Here is a 24548-nt window from a genome sequence, read left to right as displayed (position 1 = left end):
TCACAGTTGCCTTTAACTTGAGCTCCAGAGGGTCCTCTTCTGGTCCCCTGCAGGAACCCTTTCACATGTGGCATACACACACACATACACACACACACACACACACACACACACACACACAGAGAGAGAGAGAGAGAGAGAGAGAGAGAGATGTACATATACATATATGTTATAGAAATTAAATCTTTTTTTTAAAAAGTGGTTAGAGAATGACTGTAAGAGTCTGAGGGGAAGGAGGACAGCAAGGAATTAAGGTCTTCTAGACACAATAGGTCTGACTCACAAATAAACTCACAAAGTTTGTGGCGACACACACAGGGCCTGCACAGGTCTAAGTCGGATAGTCCCAGTGCTGAGAGAGAAAATGGACATAACCCCTACTCTATCCCTAACCCAAACTTGATTTTCAATTGGTGACCTTTGGCAGAAGAAAAATTAGTTTTCTTCAATGGAGTCTCACTGGGTATACAAACCTCACTTAAGGCCCCATGACCAGCAATAGAGGGCCAACACACTCAAGGAAAAAAAAAATGAACTCAGTGATGTTTTTGAGGGGTTTATTTATTTATTTTTAACTTTCCCTCATAATGCTTTGTCTGTTTTGTTTCTCCATCTCCCCCCCCCCACCCCACCTTGAAGGTCTTTGGTGTTTGTTTATACGTTACAGTTTCCAGTTTTGTGTTTTTGGAGATTTCTCTATGTGTGAATGTGGGTGTCTGTATCCCTGTATATTTCTTGTGCTTGTTCTATGGCTCCCTCACCCCGTTTGTTTGTTTTATAAGAGTCAGGTGCTTTTTTTTAATGTTATCTTATTATTATTAATATTATTTTTTTAGATGCCAATTTTTTTCCTAATGAGAAAGAACAAGAAAAGGGTGTGGACTTGGGGAGATGGGAAGAAGTTGGGAGGAATCGGAGGAGAGGAGACCATGCTTTCAAAAAAGTAGTTAGCTCTCGAGGGATGAATTACACCCAAGAACCTCTGCTCAGTGGACCCAGTATCACCGCATTCAGCCTCACCTAGCTTTCTCTTCACAGCTGCTCATTCTATGAGACTGGGAGTCCCAGTAATTCCAGTATGGCATTTCAGCCTCAAGGGTTTTTGAAGAACAAGTGGTCTTAAGTTCATCTTGGGAGGCTGAAGAAGCTGGTCAGCAAAGACTGATGGCAGTGGTGGCAGCCGCGGCAGCGGCAATGGTAGCAGCAGCAGCAGCAGCAGCAGCAGCAGCAGCAGCAGCAGCAGCAATGTACTTCCTGGTAAGAAATGAAGACAAGCAAGTTAAAAAGCTATAGATTTTCCCAGATCTGCCCTAAGGCTTGGCCACTGCTGGAAGGCTTTCCCCCTTCAGTTAATCCTTCCAGGATATACACTTACCAACCTGGCCAGAGTTATCTCCCTTAGGTGACTGGAGTGACAATGAGAGTGACAATCAAGATTAGCCACCACTTATGCTACTTGATCATTTTGTCAAAAGTTGGTGTCTCAAAATATCTGAATTTAATATCTGAAACATATTCTAGCTCCCATGTAAACTTTTTTTTATAATTTAACTTGGCTCCCATTTTAAACTATTTTTCCCAAACTTTTAAAATATGGTTAAAAATATTTGCTTTCAATGGCATTTTGGTATGTGAAAAATTGAGGGGAAAATCAAATATTTAATAATAATGAATGATTAAATACATCATAATTCTTTTCTGTGTTGAGATATTTAGCAATGAAGAAAATGAATCGTACCGTTGAGGCCTATATAATACAGTTGAAAGTGTTTAGATTCCATTCTTTCTGGAAATATTTATTGAACATTCATCCAGTTCCAAATATTGTAGTGCCAGGGGCTGACTGTGACAAATAAGATACACGTGAGTCCTGCCTGAATGGAACTTAGAATCTCAAGGAATAGCAAATAAATCAATAAATATGACTGCAAAGGTTGATGGAATATGAAGAATATGAAAAGCATACAGATAACCAATATCCAATGGTCCAAAAGGGGATATGGTAGTTCAATAAAAGGCAAGTCAATAGAGCAACGTAGTGTTACAGTGAAGGGCAGGAAGAGCTGTGCAGGCCAGGGTGACAGCATGCGGGAAGAGTCCAGGAAGAGCTAGTCCATGGAAGTGCACGGAACTGAAGCAACCTCACCACACTGGGGATCTGAGCCATCGGAGGCTTCACTGTGTAACTGCGAATTCACAGCATTAATGGTCCTCTGCAGGGCCTTGACTTGAAAGCATTGAGATTTGGTTTCTGTTATTCATACAGATTTTTTTTTTTTTAGAACAATGTTGCTCATGTGATTGCCAAAAGTTATATCTCTCTTGAGGAGAAAAAAAAACAATCCATGGAAAACAGGCATAAAAAAGTAAACAGAACAGACTCTCAAAATACCCAGCGGTCCAGATGAAATAGAAATTGGAGTTCTGGAGATTGACTCTGTTTCTACATGCCAGCCATTTCAAAATTTGACTGTAGGTCCTCCACAGACTCGGAGTTTCAACACTTGCTCTCCCACTGGTGTACTTGGGGAGGCAATGCCAGATGAAGAAGTGAGGCCTCACAGAGGGGGCGAGGCTTGAGGAGAGGGCCTTTGAAGGTGCGAGTCAGACCCTCGTTCCTGTCAGTGTGTTCAGTCTGGTCTCCTCTGCTGTGAACAGCCTCCGCCACATATTCCTGCTGCCGCATGCCGGAGCTGTTGCGCCACACCTTCCGCAACTTGAAGGACTGAACCCTCAGAAACCGGGAGCTCAACCGAGACTTTGCACTCCAATTGTTCCGTCAGGCGTGTTCCCAGCTACAGGGGAGTAGCTAGTACAGCCAACAGCTGAGATGTATTTTGGGTTAGCTACAGATTTTTCATCATTTGGACGGTCTCAGGAATGGGAGGGGAAACAGTGAGTCAAGTGCAGAGTGACGCTTAACAAAAAAGCCAGTGTGTGTGTATGTGTGTGTGTGTGTGTGTGTGTGTGTGTGTGTGTGTGTGTGTGTGTGTTACTAATTTCAGAGAGAAAAGATGGGAGGAGGAGGAGGAGGAGGAGGAGGAGGAGGAGGAGGAGGAGGAGGAGGAGGAGGGCTGTCTATGTAGATCAGGTCCTTCGTTTAGGCATTTTCATCTTCCTTTCCCTGTGGGGACGCCAGGCAGGAAGTTGGGTTTGAAGCTGGTGGGGAGGTCTAGACTGAGGCTAATTTAGGAAGCTGTTGGAGCATTCATGTAAGTGGTGAAAGCAAAGCATAATGAACTATATGTTCTGGCATCTTAATTACAGGGAAGGCATATGGGACTCCACGCAAAATACAATGCTACTGGCAGTTGCCTCCTGAGGAAGTATGCGATTATGACTGGGTTTATTTATTTGTGACCTTAAATATTTACTGAACATAAGAACAAATATCACATTTTAAAGGTAACATCTTAGGGCTGAGGATGTAACTGAGCAGTAGAGTACCTGTCTAGCATGCTTAAGTCCTTACATTGTTTCTTTCCTGTCATCTCCATCTCTCTCTCTCTCTCTCTCTCTCTCTCTCTCTCTCTCTCTCTCTCTCTCTCTCACACACACACACACACACACACTAATTTAAAAATATTCAGAGACCACTCAGAGTTCAAGCAAAGTTATTTCTTTAAATAATTATTTCTTTTTGGTCATTCTAAGTATTGTACTTTAATATGGAAAATTGGGGCTGGGGATATGACTCAGTGGTAGACTGTTTGCCTGGCATGTACACATCCTGGATTTGGCTCTCAGCATTGCAGTGTGTGTGTGTGTGTGTGTGTGTGTGTGTGTGTGTGACTTAGGAACACAATAGGGACTGAGAGATGCCTCAGAGAGTAATAGTACTTGCTAGGAAGGGATGAGGACCTGATTTCAGACCCTTAGGACCCACATTAAAAACTAGGGTGTGGCCATGGCCATGTGTATGTCACCTCTGCCCTGGGGGACTGAGGGTGTGGATGGGGATGGGGATGCAGGGAGGAAGATTACTGAAACTTCTGGGCATCAACCTTACCATGGACTATGAGCTCTGGGTCTAGTAAGAGACCTTGTGTCAAGCAAATAAGGCAGAAAACTAGCTAGACCAGCTACCTGAAAACAATGACACAAATATGTCCACAAACACACAACACTCACATATACACACACATGTACACACACACACACACACACACACACACACACACACACACACTTTGGTCTCTCCTCGACGTTTTTTAAGTTTTAAAAATTATGTTACTGCTTTTTTTTCCCCTCTCTGTGTATTCACATCAGACTTTCCTTTTCCTTTTTGCTGCCCAGGACGTTTCCCCCATCTCTCACTATTGAAATTATGTCTTAAGCTTTGCAATAGACTTTTTATATCTTTGCAATCTCTTCTCATCAGAGCTGATTTCTCCCTTATCACTCTGTCATTTTAATTTTAGAAAATGAATCAAATTGAAAAGAAGAGCCCTTCTGGGGCTTAAATGGCCAAGAGGCTTTTGTTCCCTTCCTGCTGTGTTTGTTTCTTTAGGAGAGACCCCATCCTCATCCCTCCTGGTGCCGAACCCGTCTTTGTCTCTTGCCTTTCCTTCTGAAGGAAGCCACTAACACTCCTGGTGATATTTTGCTCCATTGGGAGATCAGTTTTCAGTGTCTTCAGTTGCAGTGGTCATTCCCCTAACTCATGAGGTGTGGCCACCTGTATTAGATACTTTTCCTGTAGCCGTGCTAACATTTCCTTGACAGATAAGTGCAGCTTTCATACCTCATCAAAGAAGCCTGGTTTTGCTGTAGAAGAAGACTATTGCAAAAAGCCACAGCTAGTCAAATGGAACAACAGCTGATGACAATAGGGCATCCGTCTCCAACTGACATATCTCCAAAACAACTCCTGCACCTAAGGCTCAGGGAACACAGCAGAAGTGGGGATGGAAAGATCCTGAGAGGATGAAGAAGTTGACTGGGAGACTGTGTCTTCTGGCTATGACAGGGAAATCTCAACTACGTGGCTATCTAAACAATACCAGAAAAATTCCACCAACAGCTGACATCCCAGCACAGATGGGGAAAATATCATGGAGCCCCACCTGTAGCTGAAGAGCTCCAAGCAGTCAGCAACTGCTGAGAGAGGGAGAATTAATCTTCCCCAAGGATGAATATCTGGCTTCTTATCCAATACCAAGTGGCCAGTCCTAGAAACATACATATAAAGGCAACTAAATAAAATAGACTCAACACTTTGTATTTATATATTTGTTCATGTCTAAGCATGTGTAACAACTATGGGTAAAGAAGAGGAGGCCATGCATTTGGGGAGAGGGGGTTACAAGGATTAGAGGGAAATAGTATAATTATATGTTAGCTAAATAAAAAAGAATACTTATATAGAACTATTCTATGAATATTCCTGTATCTATTATCCACATACGTCACATGTTAGTAATTTGCTTCATATTTTAAAACAGAGTCTATACATCTCTTTATATGTTTACAGGTGGAATTATATGATGTTTGGAATTTGTTTCAGAATATTGTTCAAAGAAAAGTGAGGATGGGGCTGGAGAGATAGCTGAGCAGTTAAGAGCACTGTCTGCTCTTCCAGAGGCCCTGAGTTCAATTCCAGAGAACCACATGGTGGCTCACAACCATCTATAATGTGATCTGATGCCCTCTTCTGGGATGCAGGTGTACATGCAGATAGAGCACAGATGTACATTAAATAAATATATACATCTTAAAAAAAGAATTGTCCCCCTTTAAAAAAAAGAGAGAGAACAAGAGAAAGAATGAAAGAAAACTGAGGGAAAGATAAATTTATCAAGAAGTAAAGAGCAAATGAAAAATGAATGGAAGGATGCTGGAAATACAGAAGACAGATAGTGAGAACAGAGGCTCATTAGACCACTTTACCTGCTGTTGTGTGTGTTTGAGATTTCCTATAATATATAGATTTCTATTGTGCATTTAAACATTCATTATTGGTTTTAAGAAAAAAATCATGGAATTTAAAAAATTTTCTGGAACAGTGATTCTTAACCTTTCTAATGCTGTGGCCCTTTAATACAGTTCTTCATACTGTGGTGGCCCCCAATCATAACATTATTTTCACTGCTACTTCATAACCGTAATTTTGCTACTGTTACAAATCATAATGTAAATATCTGTGTTTTCTGATAGTCTTAGGTGACCCCTGTAAAAGGGTCGTTCCTCCCCACAAAGGGTTGGGGCCCACAGGTTGAGAACTGCTGCTTTAGACCAAGTATACTTGGTAAGTTTCCTCCTTTTTCTTAGAAAGACCCTAGAGCATTGATACATAGCATAGACCTTGAACAGTTTTAGAAAACTTGAGGGTACTGAAGAGGTCAGGAAAGGCCTTTGCAAGACCCCAGAAGGAGTTATCTGGAATGTTCTTTCCCCAGTCAATAACTCATTTCTCTCAACGAAGACTTTTCTGTACACCCTATCTAAAGTTTTAGCTTTTTGTTCATACCTTTTTGTATTTCTTCGGATTCAGTTTTCCTTTAACACTTATCATTCAAAAGTCACTTACATTTAATTTGTAATTGTGTTTAATTCTTGCCTTCTCCTCTTAGGGTGTAAGAGAACACTGCACTCTCTGGCCTAACTCTAGAGCCTAGAACAGTGTTGGCTGTACGCGAGCACCCCATAGCTGTTGTTAAGTGCTCAGCTACTGCATCTAGGAAAGGAAGGCAGAACAGAGGCAGGCATGAAGCATCCTCCCTAACTGGAGACCGCCTTCCCCTACAGCACGGAGGAAAAAAAAAAAAAAAAAAAAGAGCAGCGTGAAATCCAGGTCATAGATCACAGAGTTTTCCAGCACACAGGGGAAGAATAGAAAGGGTTTATTAAAGCACCTGTGGTTGTTTCAATGAAAAAATTCCCCCCCCCCCCACGCTCCAGCATCTGAATTCTTGGTCCCCCAGTTGGCGGTGCTGCTTGAAGACGGTTACGAAGTGGCCTTGCTGGCACAGGGGGCAGACTTTGAGAGTAAATAGCCTGACCCGACTTCCAGTCTGCTCTCTCTTCTTTATGCTTGTGGTTCAGATATGATCACTTAGCTTCCTCCTCTTTCTTCCATGCCTGCTGGGGCTGTGCTGCCGCTCTGCCACTAGGAACCCGTATCCCTCTGGAAATGTACGTGCAACTAAACTCCTTCCGTAAGTTGCTTTGGCCCCGGTATTTTATCCCAGCAACAGAAAAGTAAGGAACACCATACCACAGAGCATTTGCCCTGCTCCTCTAGACCAAATTAAAAGTCAAGAGAAAGATATAATTATTCTCTGAGATTATCTAAGACAGATTTTTTTTTCAACCGCTCCCTGCCTTCTGTATAGCGATTGAGTCAAGAACCATTTTCACACGTTGAAAGGGTTGGAATAAGGAAGATATTGAAGAGAAGAAGGAGGAAAGAAACAGATGCTCAAATCTATGAGCCTCCCTCAAGCAAGTGAGCTCACCTTGTGTGCTTTTTGCTTAATTTTGCATGTAAGCGATGTCATTGGCGCAAACAGTGTTGTGCCGAGAGCAAACTCGCACTGCTGTCTTCAGGAAGCAAGCATCAGAAGACTTTGAAATTCAGAGGCGTTCTGCTCTCATGCCTGGCCTCCATGGAGAAGCAGGGCCTCTTCAGCAGGCTTGAGTCTGTCCTTCATGTCTGCTTCCAGCTGGAGACGTCAGTGCTCTCTGAACGGGCCCTTTGAAGAACAGGCTGACACTGCGGTGCATTTGGGAAATGGTGTTTGAGAGACAATAAAGAGGCCCCGGCTTAAACTACATTAAGGGATCACAGGAGTACATCTTGACTGTATTTTCAGATCTTTTGATTCAAAGACACACATTTTCTTATCTCCCAAGGGGAGAGGCCAACCTAGTACAGGATATAGACAGAGCCTCACAAATAAGGTTGCCAACCATACATCAGAGATAATTAGTGAGAATACTGCAAGGGGCTCCTTTGCTGCCTCGGGGCAGGGCAGAAATGGACCATGGAGGAAACCCCGGGTGGAAGGGCTGAGGCACCAGGCTAGACTAAAGAGTAGACACGTTCCATGGTGTACTGATGGGGTTAACTGGTCCTGCTTTGGACTACCTGGGGGAGATGAGGTACATATGCTCACACCGCCTGGTGGCTTTGCCTGCCCACAGCTTTCAGATGTCCAGAATTCTTTCCATAAAGAAAGAGGAGGCTAGAGCACATGGGCTTGCACAGAAAGTCTGTAAAACAGCACCAACTTTGCTTGTGTGTGCAGAAGACTCGAATTTACCCAGTTCCACCGTATGCACATGTAATTCGTATGCGCCACTTTCTGAGTCTAATTTGACATACTCATCCACAAAGGGCATATGCAGAATGGAATTAATGAAAACAAATATGCATGATTATAAAAAGGGGAAAAAAGCAAGTGCAGGAAAACAAGGGCTTTGGAAGAATTTTTTCAGAGCAGCTTTCAAATTTCCTGGAGTCTACTGTGAAGAAGCTACAGTTTTTCTGATGGAGACACCCAAGTCCAGCTAGCATCTGGTCAGTCTCTGTAAGTCATTAATGAAGCCCCAGAGAACATTCTCCTCGAGTGCCCGGGAAACTCTTGGAATGATTTTCTTCAGAAATGCTCTGGCTTCTAGAGATGTTTCTCCTATTTTAGATATGTCTATTTATTTTCCTGTGAAACTTTGATTAGGTGATGATGTGAGTTGAAGCACACACACACACACACACACACACACACACACACACACACACACACACAGAGAGAGAGAGAGAGAGAGAGAGAGAGAGAGAGAGGAGAAATGGTCAGAAAGGAAACAGTATAGTGCCTGCGTTTTTTTTTTTTTTCTTCTTGTTTTTTTTTTTTAACTCTCTTCAGACTTATTTGCTTATCAGAGACAGTGTAGGTCTTCTTCCCTGCTCACTTCTACCATCCTCCCTGACAGTTAATTGGACTGCTTTCTCACCTTATGCACACTGTTCACTCACTCGGCATGTCCTGCCTTTTCTTCCTGCAGAAACAAAGAGAGATAGGTGAGGCTTTCTTTGAAGTCGTTTCAGCTCCCATGAGAGTGCACACACTATCTCATTATCCAAAGAATCAGAGTTGTACAATGCTGACACAGCCGCGCACATTAGCTACAACTCCATGGGCCTTGGGCTTTGTCTTTGCTATTAAAAATTGTGGTTAATTTAATTATCAGATGACACCAACAAGACAGATGTCAATAGCCCTGATATTGAACCACACACACACTCTGCCATTGCTGTCCCTACTTTGAAGGATACCTAAGGATTGTTTCTATGGTCGTTTTACCTTAGTAAGATATTTTAAAGTAGGATGAACTCATGGCTTGCCTCCCCTTAGAGCTCTGGACTGCATGTAATGGCGTATCCAATAAGTATATCTCAATATCATAAGACCGGTTCCAACTTCAACATGTTTAAAAATAAGCCAGTATGCTCTGCTTCAGTGGCATTGTCTCAGTGAATCATGTTGCCACTCAGCCACCCACATAGGCCCTAAACACAAAAATTGTGTCTGGAAACCCTTCCTATCAACTGGATCTCTAAGTCCTAAGTTTGCCCTAAATGCCCCTTGGGACATTGTTTTGTCCTTAGCATACTTGTCTATGATGCTATCATAGCTAATGTGTGTTCTGCTCAACCAACAAACTGGTTTTTTAATGAGGGTGCTAGACTTATCATTGAAATATACAACTGAGGGTTCAGATCCCATTGATATACACACACTATCCATCCAGCTCCAGTTTTCCTTTCCTCTTAGGCTTAACGCCAAACTCCTCCACATGTGATTCATGGCCCTACAGTGGTCAGCCCCTGCCTACATCGGCGTTCTCAACCCATTCCCCAGTCTCTTAACTCTGTTTTGTGACTCAGTCATGGCTCTCTCCTTCAGTTCTTCCAACACACCAACCTCATTTCTGCCACAGGACTTTGTACACGCTGAGGTTCTGCCAAGGCTCCCTCGCCCCAAGCCTTTCTGATTACCTACTAGATTGATTCCTCCACTCCTTCTTAGCTATTCACTTTTTCCAGTCACTCTTAGCTAAGTGCCCTTTACCCAGGGAAACTCCTAGTCTAAATCACTGGCACCTCTACTTTCTCTATACTTCTTCTTCAGATTGCTTGTCTGGCTGTACAGCTGTGTTACTTGATTCATTTGTGTAGTTTGTTGATAATCATCTCTCCCATGAGCTATAAGCCCTACAGTGACAAGCCCCAGGATGCTATGGTTCTGTCGTAGTATCCGACAGCATGACTTGTGCTTGCAGTTTACTGGTTGAAGGTCTGGTTATTGATTTTAAAATTTACACTTGTGAACTGCTTCTGACTTGCGGAAGTGTGGTCTATGGATTAGTAAGTCATTTTAAACTCTGATTAGGTGTTTTAAGTGTGAATGTGCAGAGTATGGGGCAGGGAAAGGGATGATAGGGAGTTATTGCATTAGAAACATCACAATGCATTCTGGGGTTTCTGTCAACAATGGGACACATACAACAGTGGTCTTGATAGACCATACCACCTAGTGATGATGTCACCTTATTAATTTGTGCAAATACTCTGTGATGGTCACCCATAGATGAGGTCACCTAACAATATATTTCTAATAATGTATTGTTGCCCTTGAGTGTCATGTGACTGTATTTCATTTGGAAAGAGTTGTCATTGCTTGACATTTCATTAAACGGAGATAAAGTAATAAATCTCACTTTACTGGCTCCCACTTTTCTCTGGAGTGGTCTAGGCTGGTTTTTAGTGTTCCTAACTTTTAATGTTGGAAGCATTTGTATTGTGTTTCATGTTTTCTAGTTACTAAATGGATCCGGATCCTTCAATAGTGCTTAATTGGCATGATTTGCAGATTCCAGTCTTCTCTAGACACAATCTTGTTTGCTAACATGTCTCTTAAAGTCATTATGCAGAACAAGTCATGCCCTAACATCTTCTGATGACTTCAGTCTTCAGACTTATAAACCATAAAGACAACTTATTCTTTAACATGAACAAGCCTCTGAGGCACTACTTAGTGGCAATGAACACTTGACATGGTTTTTCATATACTATACATCTGAATTTCTCTGAACCAAATCATATGTTTTATGTATGTGCTATATTCTAATTTGCTCCTCCAGGTCCAAGTGACTTCATACTGATTTTGAGTTACTTATAAATCTTATATTTGCTCTCTAGTTTTTAATCAGAGTCTTATCAATTATTGTAAATGTAAATATAAGAGCTAGGGACCTCCATGGGGTTACTACTTGGGTACTCTCAGAAAGTTGATATTAACTGAATAATTTTTCAGTGGGTATTATTTAAAAAGCTGTGCACTTATATGGTCTTTAATCCAACTATGGGTTAAAGTTACAAAATATTATGTTTCCCAATGTTCAAGAAATTATTTATTCAACTGAGTGGAATTATTTTCAGACCTAGAGTGCAAGTTTGCTTTCTTTTGCTAGGTAAGATATTCTGTCAAAAAACAACTTAGTAATGAAAGGGTTTGTTTGGCTCACATGTGCATGTCATAGTCCATTATTGGGGGAAATCAGGGCAGAGACTCCAGGAAGGAACCTGGAGGCAGGAACTGAGACAGAAGCCATGAAGGAATACTGTTTATTGGCTTGCTCCTGTTGGCTTTCTCAGTCTGCTTTCTGACACAACTCAAGACCATCAGCCCAGGGATGGCACTGCTCACAGTGAGCTGGACTGCCCCATGTTAATCCCTAATCAAGAAAATACCCTATAGACTTACGTTAGGTCCATGAGATGGAGCCATTTTCTCAGGTGAAGTTCTCTTTTCAAAGATCAAGTTAATAAGAAACCACTCGCACACCTGTGGCACAGTATTTAGTAATCTTAATTTCATGAATTTGTCTTTTTTTTAATTTCTTGCTTCTCTTCTAAATATTGAAACATGTAACATGAGTTCTATTTTACAAATGTCAACACAATTTCTTGCATTAAATAAACTCACGAGTCAGAGTACTTCCCTCACTTTGCTGTAGTTTGTACTGGGTTTGCACGCTATAGTCATTGGTACTTTGTAGTGAAAGGTTTGGTTTATATGTAACACGTTTTTGTTTTAATCCCAGGTGTGCGATATGGGAGGTGTTCCAGTTTGTCCACTGCTGATAATTGCCTGGGAAGGCACGTGATCTTTGTCAGTGGGAACAAATGCCAGACCTAGAGTGAGGCTGGGGGCTCTGAGAAGGCTGCTGCTGCTTCCCCTGTGCTGCTCCTGGTTGCTGCTGATGCAGTTTGACAAGAATGAGTTGGAGATATCCTGAAATGAAGATTGGATTTGCCCCAAAGAACCCAACAACCCTAAAGAGCAGCTAGCAGCTAAAGAAAACTGTGTCCCCTCTCCCCACTCACCTTTTTTTCTCTCCTTCCTGGTGTTGGATGTTGGAAGGGATTGGGGTGGAGTAGGGAGAAAGAGATACAAGGAACCCAAAATAAAAAATAGATTTTAAAAGTATGCCAACAGTTCTCAGCGGCATGCCATGGTGTACATCATCATGTTGGCAATGTCCTGCTCATGAGTTTAAGTAGGATGAGGCATGATCACTGGGGAGAGACTGCACAGACCCCTCAGTGTTGCATTTCACAGTTCAGTCTCATTGCATTGTTCCCGGGAAAGCAGCTATAGTTCTTAAGGGTGCTGAGAGGGAAACCACATGTATTCTAGGAAAAAGATGGAAGAGGGAGTGGAAGAGAAAGGTGATAGGATGGGGGAAGGAAAATAGGCACGGGGAAGGAGAAAAGGATCAAGGAAGAGAGGGAGGGTAGGGGCAGAATGCTTTACTTTTCAATACCTTACCTAGGAATACTACTATATTTGGAGGGATATTTTAGTATTTTGGGAAACTTTGTTTTCAAGAAGTACCCTATCACTTGTTATTCTATGAAGATGACAGAAGTGTGCTATAAAGTGTGTGATAGAGAGAGTGATAAATTTGATATTGGGGTCTGAATTTGAATTGCTATGCTCTAGAGAGGAATGTGACGTTGACAAATTAACTCAATCTTTCTCAGCCTCAGCTTTTTTTAAAATTTGAAGTTATGCTGATTTTTTAAGGGCTCTTTGGGCAGATAAAGGACTGTCTGTAGCAGTGCATGAGGAAAATAATAATGCAGACTGAATATAAGTCATTAACCTTATAAAGAAAATTGTTAGAATGACAACGTTGGAGAATATAAGAAAGTTCTGGGCCTGGGGTAATGGTGCATGTGATAAAATGTTTGTTTTGCAAACATGAAAATATCAGTCTATCCTATAGACAGGAAATGGTTAGGCATGGTGTGGTGGTGCAAAGCTTCCAATCCCAGCACTGGGAAGGTAGAGATTGGGAGATCACTAATTAGCTAGCACAGCCTACATGGTGATACCAACCAATGGCACACTCTGTCTAAAAGCATGGAGCAGGGCATCTGAGGAACAGCAGCTGAGGCAGACATTAGTATTCCACATGCACATATGTATAGATGTCCTTTCACACATGACCACACATGCGCACACATACACATGTGAGAAAGTTCTCAGCTATTTTGATTTATTCTTTAACTATTTTTCAACAACGTGGGTGGTAAAAAAAAAAAAAGCTGTTCAGAGCCCAAATTTACAGCATTAGTGAAGACCAGAGAAGACTGAACACTCATTGTAGCATAGCAAGGTCTAAACAGCCCGAGAGGAAAGGTGTAGAAAGTGTGTGGAAAACCAGAACAGAGCAGAATCTCATGTGGAGAGAAGACAGATAAACCACTTCCCCTTCAGGAAGAAAGCTGCCCCATTTTCCACCTTACAGCAGTACTGAGCCCTGAGGCTGGGGCTGCTTAGGTGCCAATGGAGCCTGGAGAATATGGCGGACCAGAGGGAAAGGCACAGCTTCTGAGGACCAGGAAATGACTTGCAAGGGCAGGGCTGTGTCTGAAGATAGGTAGCACACAAGAAGAAAAATGCTAGTCTTAGGAATTAGGGTCCAGCAGAAAAATAATTTCCTCAAGTCAGAAGATACAAATTGCTTCCCTCCCTGTAAAGGTCATGTGCTATTAATTTCTAAACACCACTGTTTAATACACAAAAAGAAGGTGTTGTGAATAGAATCTTAATACACTGCTCCCTTCAGCCCTCAAACACCATCATGACCAGTGAAATAAAAGACATTTCAAAGTCGGCACAAACAGCTGTGTGTTGACAGACAACAGCTGTACAAAGTCATGGGGCATAGGGAGAAGCTGCTTAGAATTCTACAATAAGAATAAGGCAAGTGGAAGCCATAAGGTCACACTTACAACATAAACTAAATGTTCCCAAGCAAGCATTTGTAGATGGGATTAAAAGTTGTTAACTTACAGGGCTGGAGAGGTGGCTCAGGGCTTAAGAGCACTGCACTGGCGGCTCTTCCAGAGGACCCGGGGTCAATGCTCAGCACCGCATGGCAGTTCACAGCTGTAAGTCTGGTTCTTAGGAGCCTGACACCCTCACACAAACATACATTCAGGCAAAGCAAAATGCATGTGAAATAAAAATAAATATTTTTCTTTTTCTTTTTCTCATTTTGAGACAGGCTTTCTCTGTGTAGCCTTGGCTGTCCTGGACTCACTTTGTAGACCAGGCTGGTCTCAAACTCATAGCAATCCACCTGCCTCTGCCTCCCTGAGTACTGGGATTACAGGCGTGCACCACCACACCCAGCTAAATAAATTATTTTTCAAACTCAGAGAGGGAGATTGAACTAGGAAAGGAAATTGAAGAAAAATAAACCACAAGGTTAAAATATATCAACTGATCAATCACACCAGAGAAAAGCCTGAATTGGAAATATCACCCAAGGAAATGAAGCAACTCATGAATAGCCAAGACACACAAAATGATATGAAAATAAGGTACAAAAACAGAGAGAGCATGGCTGGTGTGAAAGACCACAGCAACACAACCATTGGAAGTATGAAGAAGAAAAGCAAAATAATGGAATAGAAATAATATTTGATTTTAAAGTTATAATCTAAACTTTCTGAGGGTAACAAATGATATTAGGCAAGGAAAAAACCTGCCTCATGCATGCCTCAGATAATCTAACCATGGAATTAGGGGAAAATGTTTTAGATTTCTAGGTAGAGTATGTTCTTAAAAATAATCGGTTGGCATAAAACATTTAAACAGTATTGCAGAAAATAAAATATGCGGAGAGAAACACTTTAAAAAACAATTGGAAGAGAAAGTGCGTGTGAGCTAGGAGTCTTACTTTTAGCACAACTGTTGTTGAGACACCAAGGCCAGATAACAAGCTGAGCATGGAAACACACACTGGCCCTGGCCTGGTGTTCCATTCTTACAAAATCTAAGAAAGCAAACAACTGCTAAGACATCACACAAGCTTCATCTACCCTGGAGAAAATAGGGCAAGCAGCACAGGACAAGTTACCTGGAGAGCTACAGTGAAAGCAAATGTAGAGGGCAAGGGTAGATGCGGACATGAAATAAGAGCCAGCGCATCTGCCATGTTAAGTCATGCAAGATGGACTCACTTCACCTGTGTAAGAGCATTCAGCTTGGTTCACGGAGAAGCAAGCTAGCGCGTGCTTATTTGAGAGGCATATCCAAGAGTGAGTGAGAGAAGCTAAAAAGAAGACTGGGCAATGTGTTCCATGGAATTCCAGGCAACGTGAGACCTAGCAAACATGGCAGGGTTCAGACTGAAAGGTGGTAAGCCTGGCGGAGACGCCAAGCACCCGGACTGGCAGTGAGCAGGTAATGGCTGGGAACGAAAGCTGTTTCTACTGACAGGAACTTTGAAACACTCTCTGCTTCCCTTTTCCCCTTCACATATAGCCTCCACCTTTCAAGTCAACCAGTGGTTCTCACATGTCTGTTGTACAGTGAGTTCACTTAAGGACCTCGCAAACACTGTTGCTGTGGCCTCTGATGCAGGGATTCTAAGATTCTAATTAAATCTTCTCCCCTCCCCCCGCCCCCGACCCCTGTCTGCGTGTGTGTTGACGACATGTTCATATGTATGTGTACATATCTGTGGGAGGGAGTACATGCATGTGTATGCCTATGGAGGCTGTATGTGTATTTGTGTGTATGTATATGTACATGTGTGTTGTGTTCACATGTGTGTGTATGTATCTGTGGGAGGACGCACGTGTATGTATATGCATCTAGAAGCCAAAGGCTGAGATAAGATGTCTTCCTACGGTACTCCCTACCTTATTTTTTTGAGACAGAGTGTGTCACTGAACCTGATGCTCTAATTTAGCTGCTGCACTGCCTGGACAGTGAGCTGACTGCAGGGACTGGCCCATCTCCTCTCTCTTGTCTCTCCAATGTCAGGGTGACAGCCACTTCATGCTCTTAAAGTGAGTGCTGCAGACCCAAACCCGGGTTATCATGCTCTCATGGCAAGCACTTCACCAGCTGAGTCCTCTCCCCAATGCCAGGAGCCTCAATAATTGTTAAAGTTTCGCAGATGATTCCAATATACCAAGAAGGTTGGAAAGCCCCGAAGTGAGACATAAAAGCAAAAAACTAACAAACAAATAAAATAAAATAAAATAAATAAATAAATAAAAAGGAAGGATTTTAGAATTAGCTTTCCTTTTGAGACACAGTCTCATTCTGTAGCTCAGGCTAACAATCCAGCTGGCGTTGTACTCATGGGGCTGCCTCAGCCTCTCCAGAGATAGGAACACAGACGAGTATGAGCCACCTCCCACGGCTCATATAGCTTTTCTTTTAGAAGGGGAAGATAATATTTATAATAGTAAGCAGCTAGGTAAAATAGAAGAAATGTACAAGCAAGATGTATGCATACTGAATGACTGAAGTGCCGTCTTATCAACGAGACTCAGACAAATCGCAGCTATTCTTTTCTTAAAAATTTTTATTAATTTATTCATATTACATCTCAATTGTTAGCCCATCCCTTGTATCCTCCCATTCCTCCCTCCCTCCCACTTCCCCCCCTACTCCCTTCCCCTATGTCTGTGACTGACATCCTCCCCCTGTATATGCTCATAGGGTATCGAGTCTCTTCTTGGTGACCTATTATCCTTCCTCTGAGTGCCACCAGGCCTCCCCATCCAAGGGACATGGTCCAATATAGGGCACCAGAGTTTGTGTGAAAGTCAGATCTCCTTCTCCACTTAACGGTGGAGAATGTCCTGTCCATTGGCTAGACTGGGTAGGAGTTCGAAGTTTACTGCCTATATTTTCCTTGGCTGGTGCCATAGTTTGAGGAGGACCCCAGGGCCCAGACCCGCCTGTAGTTTTCCAGGACCCTCTGGATCCTTCTCTTTCCTCATTCTCCCAGGCTTCTCACACTTAAAGTCTCAATAGGATGTCCTCCCCTCTTACCCACTTTCCTGGTAGGTACAGTTTTTCGTGGGGACATACCCCTTGGACTAGTGTCTTGATATAAGTGAGTATATACCATTTAGCTCTTTTTTATTCTGGGTGAACTCACTCATTATGATAATTTCTAGTTCAATCCATTTGTCCACAAATTTTGGAAATTCCTTGTTTTTAATAGCTGAGTAGTATTCCATAGTGTAAATGTACCACAGTTTCTTTATCCATTCTTCTACTGAGGGACACGTAGGCTGTTTCCATGTTCTGGCTATTATGAATAAGGCAGCTATGAACATGGTTGAGCATATATCCTTGTTGTGTCGTAGTGCATCTTCTGGGTATATTCCAAGGAGTGGAATAGCTGGGTCTTGAGGAAGCCCTATTCCCATATTTCTGAGAAAGCGCCAGATAGATTTCCAAAGTGGTTGTACTAGTTTGCATTCCCACCAGCAATGAAGGAGTGTTCCTCTCTCTCCACATCCTCACCAGCATGTGGTGTCAGTTGAGTTATTGATCTTAGCCATTCTGATGGGTGATAGAAGGAATCTCAGTGTCGTTTTGATTTGCATTTCCCTGATGACTAAGGAGGTTGAGCATTTCTTTAAGTGTTTCTCCACCATTTGATATTCCTCTGTTGAGAATTCTCTGCATTGCAGTTATTCTTAAGGCAACAGTCAGGTTAGTGCAGCGCTGGACACACTCCAGCTGCTTTCCCAGAGCGACACTACAAAACAGCTCCAACTTTAAGAAAATGTGAATAACTAGGAAATGCTTTAAAGAAGACAGGAGGAGAGATGAGGGCTGAGTGGCCCTAATAATGTTAAAACATATGATCAGAACTGTGATTAGAAGGACGCCCTGACGTCGACGAAAGAAGAGGCAGGAAGACTGAGCACCAGGGCAGAAAGGGACCAAATGATGAGTAGAAATGTAACACGAGTGAAGAACGGATGTCAGAGCACGAGAGGAAAGATGAACTGCACAGTGCTTGTTCTTGGACCAGGGTCAACAGTGACTTGGCTCGTCACTGTGAATAAACACCTTACACAGTCACTTAATGGAGGAAGGTACAGACATGAGAGGGGAGGCGTGGCTGCGTTTACATGGGAGCATGCCTGTAGGGCTCCATACATCTTGGGGAGAGATGGAAGCAGACCACCAAACTCGAAGTGGGCTAAGTTACATCATTCAAAGGATTGCCCCTTGACCAATTTCTGCCAGGAATACACCTGCCCTGGCTAGTGTGCTGCTTTCCATAGCATCTCCACCAGCCCCAGTGCGGTTCATACATGCTACCCAGTACAGAACATGTCATATTCAAACAGTAACACCTGTATAAATTGACAAGCTTTCCATGTAAAGGGGAATATAGAACCCCTAGGGTAAAATACAGGTGAATTTGTTTACAGTCTCGATGTAGAGAATTGTTTCTAAGTCCAACTGAAAATCCATTTGTGAACTAAGATGAATAAATTCTGCTGTGCTAGATAAAACCTCTTGCATTGCAAAAACTTCCGAGTAAAAGAATAAAAGAAAGAGAAAATTGTGGCATGTATTAAGGTAAAAATTAATTTTATTATTAAATGATGAATTGAAATGAGAAAAATAACCTATCTAAAAAAATGGGCAAAATTCCTGAACTGTTCACAGAAGAATTAAAACCTATATGTATAAAGCTATTTATGAAAGTTTCCCATTTCATATGAAAAAAATCACACCTACCAAGGAGGAGCTAAACTGAGATGCCAATTTTCCATAAAACTCCTAAGTCACCTATGTAGGTTTCTCAATGTCATTTTCAACTAAAAGAAACCTTTGGCATTCAATGGTTAATTCCAGGTTTGGGGACTGAAAAGGTGTTAACTCTAAGCATTATGGTCCAGAAATTAAGGAAGAGCTCTAAGACTGACAAGACAACTTCAGATGGGCACAGGAGTCACCTGAAGTTGACTAGTGATCTGATTTCAAATAAAGGCCATTATCTAGGTGAATTCTGAAGTCAAAGAAAAAGGTCTATGAATTCATTACAGTATTCATGACAGAAAGAGGCAGAAAGAAGGTAGATTATCTTTCAAAAGAATGCTAGAGAATATGATGAAAACATTTATAGAATGAGTAAATAATATTTCGCAACTTCCATTATAAGAATCAGTGAAGCAATGGATGCCTGTGTATGCTAAATCACCAGATACAATTCTATAGCATGTGTTGGTTTCCTATGACTATTGTAACATTAACAAGCATGTAGTGCTTTGAAACATGAAAACATGTTGTGGCTGTGTAGGTTAAATGTGTCACATGGGTCTCTGAGGCTAAAGTGATGCATCAGTAGGGTGACATTCCTTTCTGTAGACACTGGGGATAAATGTCTCCTTGTGTTCTTCAGTTCTAAAGATTTCTGGAATTCCATGGCTTGTGGCCCCTTTCCCTTCTCTTCGAAGCATGCAGTGCTGAAGTTCCGATATTCTTCCTTCATGGCATAGGGACTCTGAACTAAACCATCCCAATACCTAACGTATTAACAAGGTGTAGGAACTTGGACATTGCGAAGTTAGGAAGAGGGTACTATCCTGTGTGCAGCAAGAAAGGAGGGAACTTCTATGTGCTCAGCATTTTATACTTCAGATTACCTGATGGCTACAAAGGGCCAAAGGGAAGAGTCTCAGACACTAACTTAAGTAGGAGTACAGATGTAGCCTCGGCAGTGATAACGGGTTAAGTTGACATTATGGTCCTATGATGTCGTGAACTAGAACACCTGGAAAGAAGCTGTGTCTAGAGAGACTGACTGGCTGATGCGAACTGCAGTGTTGTGGGCAAGTTGGAACACTGCGTGTCTAAAGCCCTATCTTATCTCTGCCAGCTTTAGTCCCTAGAACAGCCATTGCTTGCCCACCTCTGTGCCAGAGCTAACATCCTGTGCCAATTAGATGAAAACTTTGTGATATATATTAACTTAAGAGATGACTAGTCTCCACCAACCTAAACATCAGACCATGTCATCAGACAGCATCTGGGAGCTAGGGAGAAACTTTCCCATTTCCTTGTAACCACCTCTGTGATGTGCCCACTCATGTATTTTAAACTTGCCTTGATTCATACATTTATTTCTTCTATAAAACTATAAAATATCATGACACTGTTCTATGTTGGAGCATGGAACTCAAGGTTACCTGACTCTGTGTTCTGGGGCCATGGCTATTCAGAATGGCTCCAGAATAAATTACCTCTTATTCCCTTTAATAACAGGAGAGCTACAGCTGTGCTTCTTACATTGACAGCGTAAAGCAGTGGCAAGAACATTACTTAAAAACATAGAGCCATTCTTAACAACATTAATTTCCATGTAAACCCAAGGAAGTAAATGAATGACTTCAAGTTGTAAGGCATTTTTCAAATTATCTTTCTGGAGTTTTCAAAAGTTTCAAGCAGGAGAGATTCCTTTGTAGTTAAGAGCACTGGCTAATTTTCCAGAGTATACTCAGGGTTGACTCTCAGCACCCACATGGCAGCTCACGACCATTTGGAACTCAAGTCCTATGGGATCCAGTGCCTTCTTCTGGCCTCTGAGGGCACCAGGCATACATACATTTGCATGGGAAGCATCCATACACATAAAATAATTTTTTTTAATTAAAGATATTTCTGTGTGGTGGTGGTGCACACCTTTAATCACAGCACTAGAGAGACAGATGCAGGCAGCTCTCTGAGTTCATGGCTAGCCTGGTCGACAGAGTGAGAGAGTTCCAGGATAGCCAGGTCTACACAGAGAAACCCTGTGTGGAAAGATTATCGAACCAACCAACCAAGCAAACAACTGAACAAAGAAACAAATAAATAATGATCCTTGGCTACATGGTAAATTTGAGGACAGGTTAGATCCATGAGAGTCTTTCCCAACCACCCCCTTAGCTCCCAATAAAAACTAAGAGAGAAAGATCCTCTGCAGCAGTATTCAAGATCCTGTATCTAACAAGAAAGCAAGAGACAGGAACTGCATGGGTCAGAGTAGACAAAATTGTCCTTACTTGCTGATGACAGTGGTAACTGAATCAGCAACATTTTTAAAACAAAGGGGGTTGGGGGGGGGGAATGCCCAGCAGTGGTGGCACATGTCTTTAATTCCACCACTCAGGAGGCCAAGGCAGGCAGACCTCTGTACATTCAGAGCCAACCTGGTCTACCGAGTGAGTTTCAGGACAGCCAGTGTTTTATTACAGAGAAACCTTCTCCTCTCAAATCACCAAAAAATAAATAAATACACTAAAACTTTTTAAATGACAAGAGAGAGAGAAAAAAAATGCCATCAAGTGAAGAACTGCGAATTAGAGACAGCAAAGGAACAGGGAAGTTAAACAAAACGAGTTACACCTGATTAGATCCAGACTGTAGGAGAAACTGGGCGAAATGGTATTTTGGGAACTGTAGAATATTAAGAATGGGTTATATACGGAATGCAGAGTAATTAATGCCTATGTGTGATTCTGAGATGGCGAAAGAAAGCCGTTTCCTGAAGAGACTTTTTGGGGGTGCTGGGATGTCCCGGCGTCTTAAGTTTATTTTCAAATAGTACAGAAGGAGGGGTGTGGGTAAGATGGGTGTGGGAAAGCCTGTAGAGAAAGAAAGTACACGGAAAGATAGCATTAACCTGTGGTGAGATGAAGTGCTGGGTGGGACTTCCACTTGAAGTTTCTGTCTGTGCTGTCTGGACTGTTCCTTTTGCTGAAGAAATCAGCCTTTAGCCAACCGCTCTGAATGTTGACACTTCAACCTTTAAGCCCACAGGATGGAGTGACACCTTTCATCTTAGCAGGTTACCTCTCTGAGTTTGAGGCTAGCTGGCTCTACATAATGAGTTCCCGGCCACCCAAAGTCACATACTGAGAGCTCATCTCCAAAAGAAAAAAAAAAAAAAAAAAAAAAAAGAAAGAAAGAAAAAAAAAATCCAACTACTAATATGAACACCTAAAACTTCCCTTGTTGTATATTTTAATGGTGATTTATTGGCAGTGTTTGAAAGCTGGCTTAAATGCTTTACAATGTAGATTTGGTCCCTGGCCACCATGGATGTCTCTAGTGACGTCCCGGCTTCACTTCCTTCTTTTGGAGGTCTCTGAAGCTTTGCTCCCTCTAAGTAGGTCAGTGTGGTCAGATCTGTGTGTCATCTTCCCTCTTCCACACATAATGAAGCATCTTTAGTCAGAAAAAGAAAAACATCTGCCACTTCTCTTACAGCGCCCAATGCATGGGCTTGGCGACAACCTGGGAAACTGTTCCCTTAAAGGAGAGAGCCATTCTTGACCTAAATAACTCCGGCTGCATGTGGCCATTTTCCATATGGTACAAAAGAGGAGTTGGGTTTTTTCACACCAGACTATTGATGTGTCCTTACGCATAGCAGACATCTCTTTATCCTCCTCTGAGGGTGCAACTGATTTCTTAACAGCAGCCCGGATGTAAGCAGAAAGCCAAAGCTCACAGGAGTGTACCTTACAAAGCCAAGGGAAATGGTGAAAAAGCTATTCTCTTCCTCTTCTGGTGAGCTTTTTTTTTTTTTTATCCTTGTCATTGTAGTATTGTATGACCCGATGAGCCACGCAGCTCCTTACTATTCCAGATGATAGGCAACAGGGTCTTGGAGAACTCTTTATTAAAATGCCCTTAAGTTAGAAAAGCACGCTTTGAAGTAGAACACTAGGCAGCTGCTTCAGTAAGCTGAAGATCAAAGATGTTGCCATCCCCGCGGCCAATGAGAATGGAGACGTGATGTCAGGGCCCAAGTGTTTGGAGGGAAGAAATGGTATCTTGCTGACAAAAGCAAGCTGCGAAGGGAGCCAGGAGGCTGAGGGCCTTTCTCCTCGGCTGCCTGGCTCACGCGGTTCTCCGATCGCCTATCAGACCTTGTTTGAATCGGCCTTTTAAAATGTACAACCTTTTAGTCTACTCATCGCTCTTTCTCAGCTCAACAGCTCACCTGCTTATCTTTACCCTTGAAAGGGAACATGCTGGCTGCCCCTTACCGACAAGTCCTCTGAGGCTAGTGTCGGCCTGCTCTTATTCTTACTAGCCTTGTTCTGGTACCAACCACCCCACATTAGACTGTATTTCTTCCTCATTATTTTTCCATTCATGTCTGTGGAAAGCCTACAATGAGACTTCAGAATATAAAGTGCTCACAGCAGCCACTTGGCGAAGCTTTGGAGAGGGACTATTGATCCGCATTGGCTTTGTGTGATACCAGGTACCTGTCAGTGAGTGAAAAGTTCAGAGCCTCCTGGGTTTTCCTAAATTCGGAGCAAAACTGGTGAGTGGCTCTCAGCACACAATGAGAGAGAAGGTAGCAAGGGATGGAAGAGCCAGGATCTTCCTAGTATGAGTTCCCAGATGAGCATCTGTGCTGGGCTGGCCTTCTGGAAAGCCCTGAGAGAGACCTACCTCCAGGAATCAGAGAACAAAGGCACAGGCCAGTGAAAGCCAGTTTGTGTTCATTAATGTACCCATCACACTGTTTGATATTTCACTTATATTCTAGGATGATTACCAAGTCATGTGAGTACTATCTCTCAAAAGCAATTGGGAGTATAGCCTAGGGAGCCACTTCTTTTCAAATGTACAGAAATATTAGCATCCATCTAGGGAGCAAATGGGGGTGATGCTTAATGACCACAGCAGAGTCCAGTGCTGACATCACCCCCTGTGCCAGATGAGGACATGGTATTTATGTAAACCAAAAGAGGGCATACTAACTAAGAATTCATAATGATTTCCTATGGCAGAACTAAATTCTTGGGCAAGCGCTCTCAGTAAGTAAACAGAGTTCAGAAGCCATCACAAAACCACAAATGTCTGTAGTAAGTAGACTTTTCCCTTTTCGTGTAATTTTCTTCAATACTCTACAAGTGAAAGTTAAAGTGAGGCAATGAAACAGCAAAGAAATCACTTGGCCATGCAAGTATTTCCAGCACTGAATGGAGATTTCAAGGAATTTCCATGCACACCCCTTCTAACGGTTATGGCTTCTCCAAGTATCAATGTCTCCCCTCAGAGTGAAAAGAGTACTAGACAGCCACACACTAGGTGGAGTTGGGGAACTCAGTGGAAGAGGGGAGGCAGGATTGGAGGAGTCAGAGAGGTCAAGGATGCCACAAGAAAACCTACAGACTCAACTAACCTGGTCTCATA

The 24548-nt window shown here is 42.4% G+C and overlaps 1 long non-coding RNA gene across 1 annotated transcript; it reads right to left on the bottom strand.

Moving 5' to 3' along the window:
- Positions 1-628: 628 nt before the first annotated feature.
- On the bottom strand, positions 629-9037 carry LOC311596944. Its single transcript, XR_014779043.1, has 4 exons — positions 8953-9037; positions 7458-7714; positions 5067-5171; positions 629-1254 (listed from the first exon to the last, which is right to left on the bottom strand). It is a non-coding gene; the product is annotated as an uncharacterized lncRNA (long non-coding RNA).
- Between the last annotated feature and the right edge of the window lie 15511 nt (positions 9038-24548).

The sequence above is a fragment of the Acomys minous genome (assembly GCF_964271855.1).
Source record: "Acomys minous genome assembly, chromosome: 4".
Taxonomy (NCBI): domain Eukaryota; kingdom Metazoa; phylum Chordata; class Mammalia; order Rodentia; family Muridae; genus Acomys; species Acomys minous.
Note: the sequence above shows the minus strand (reverse complement) of the source record. Positions and strands in the feature narration are given on the sequence as shown.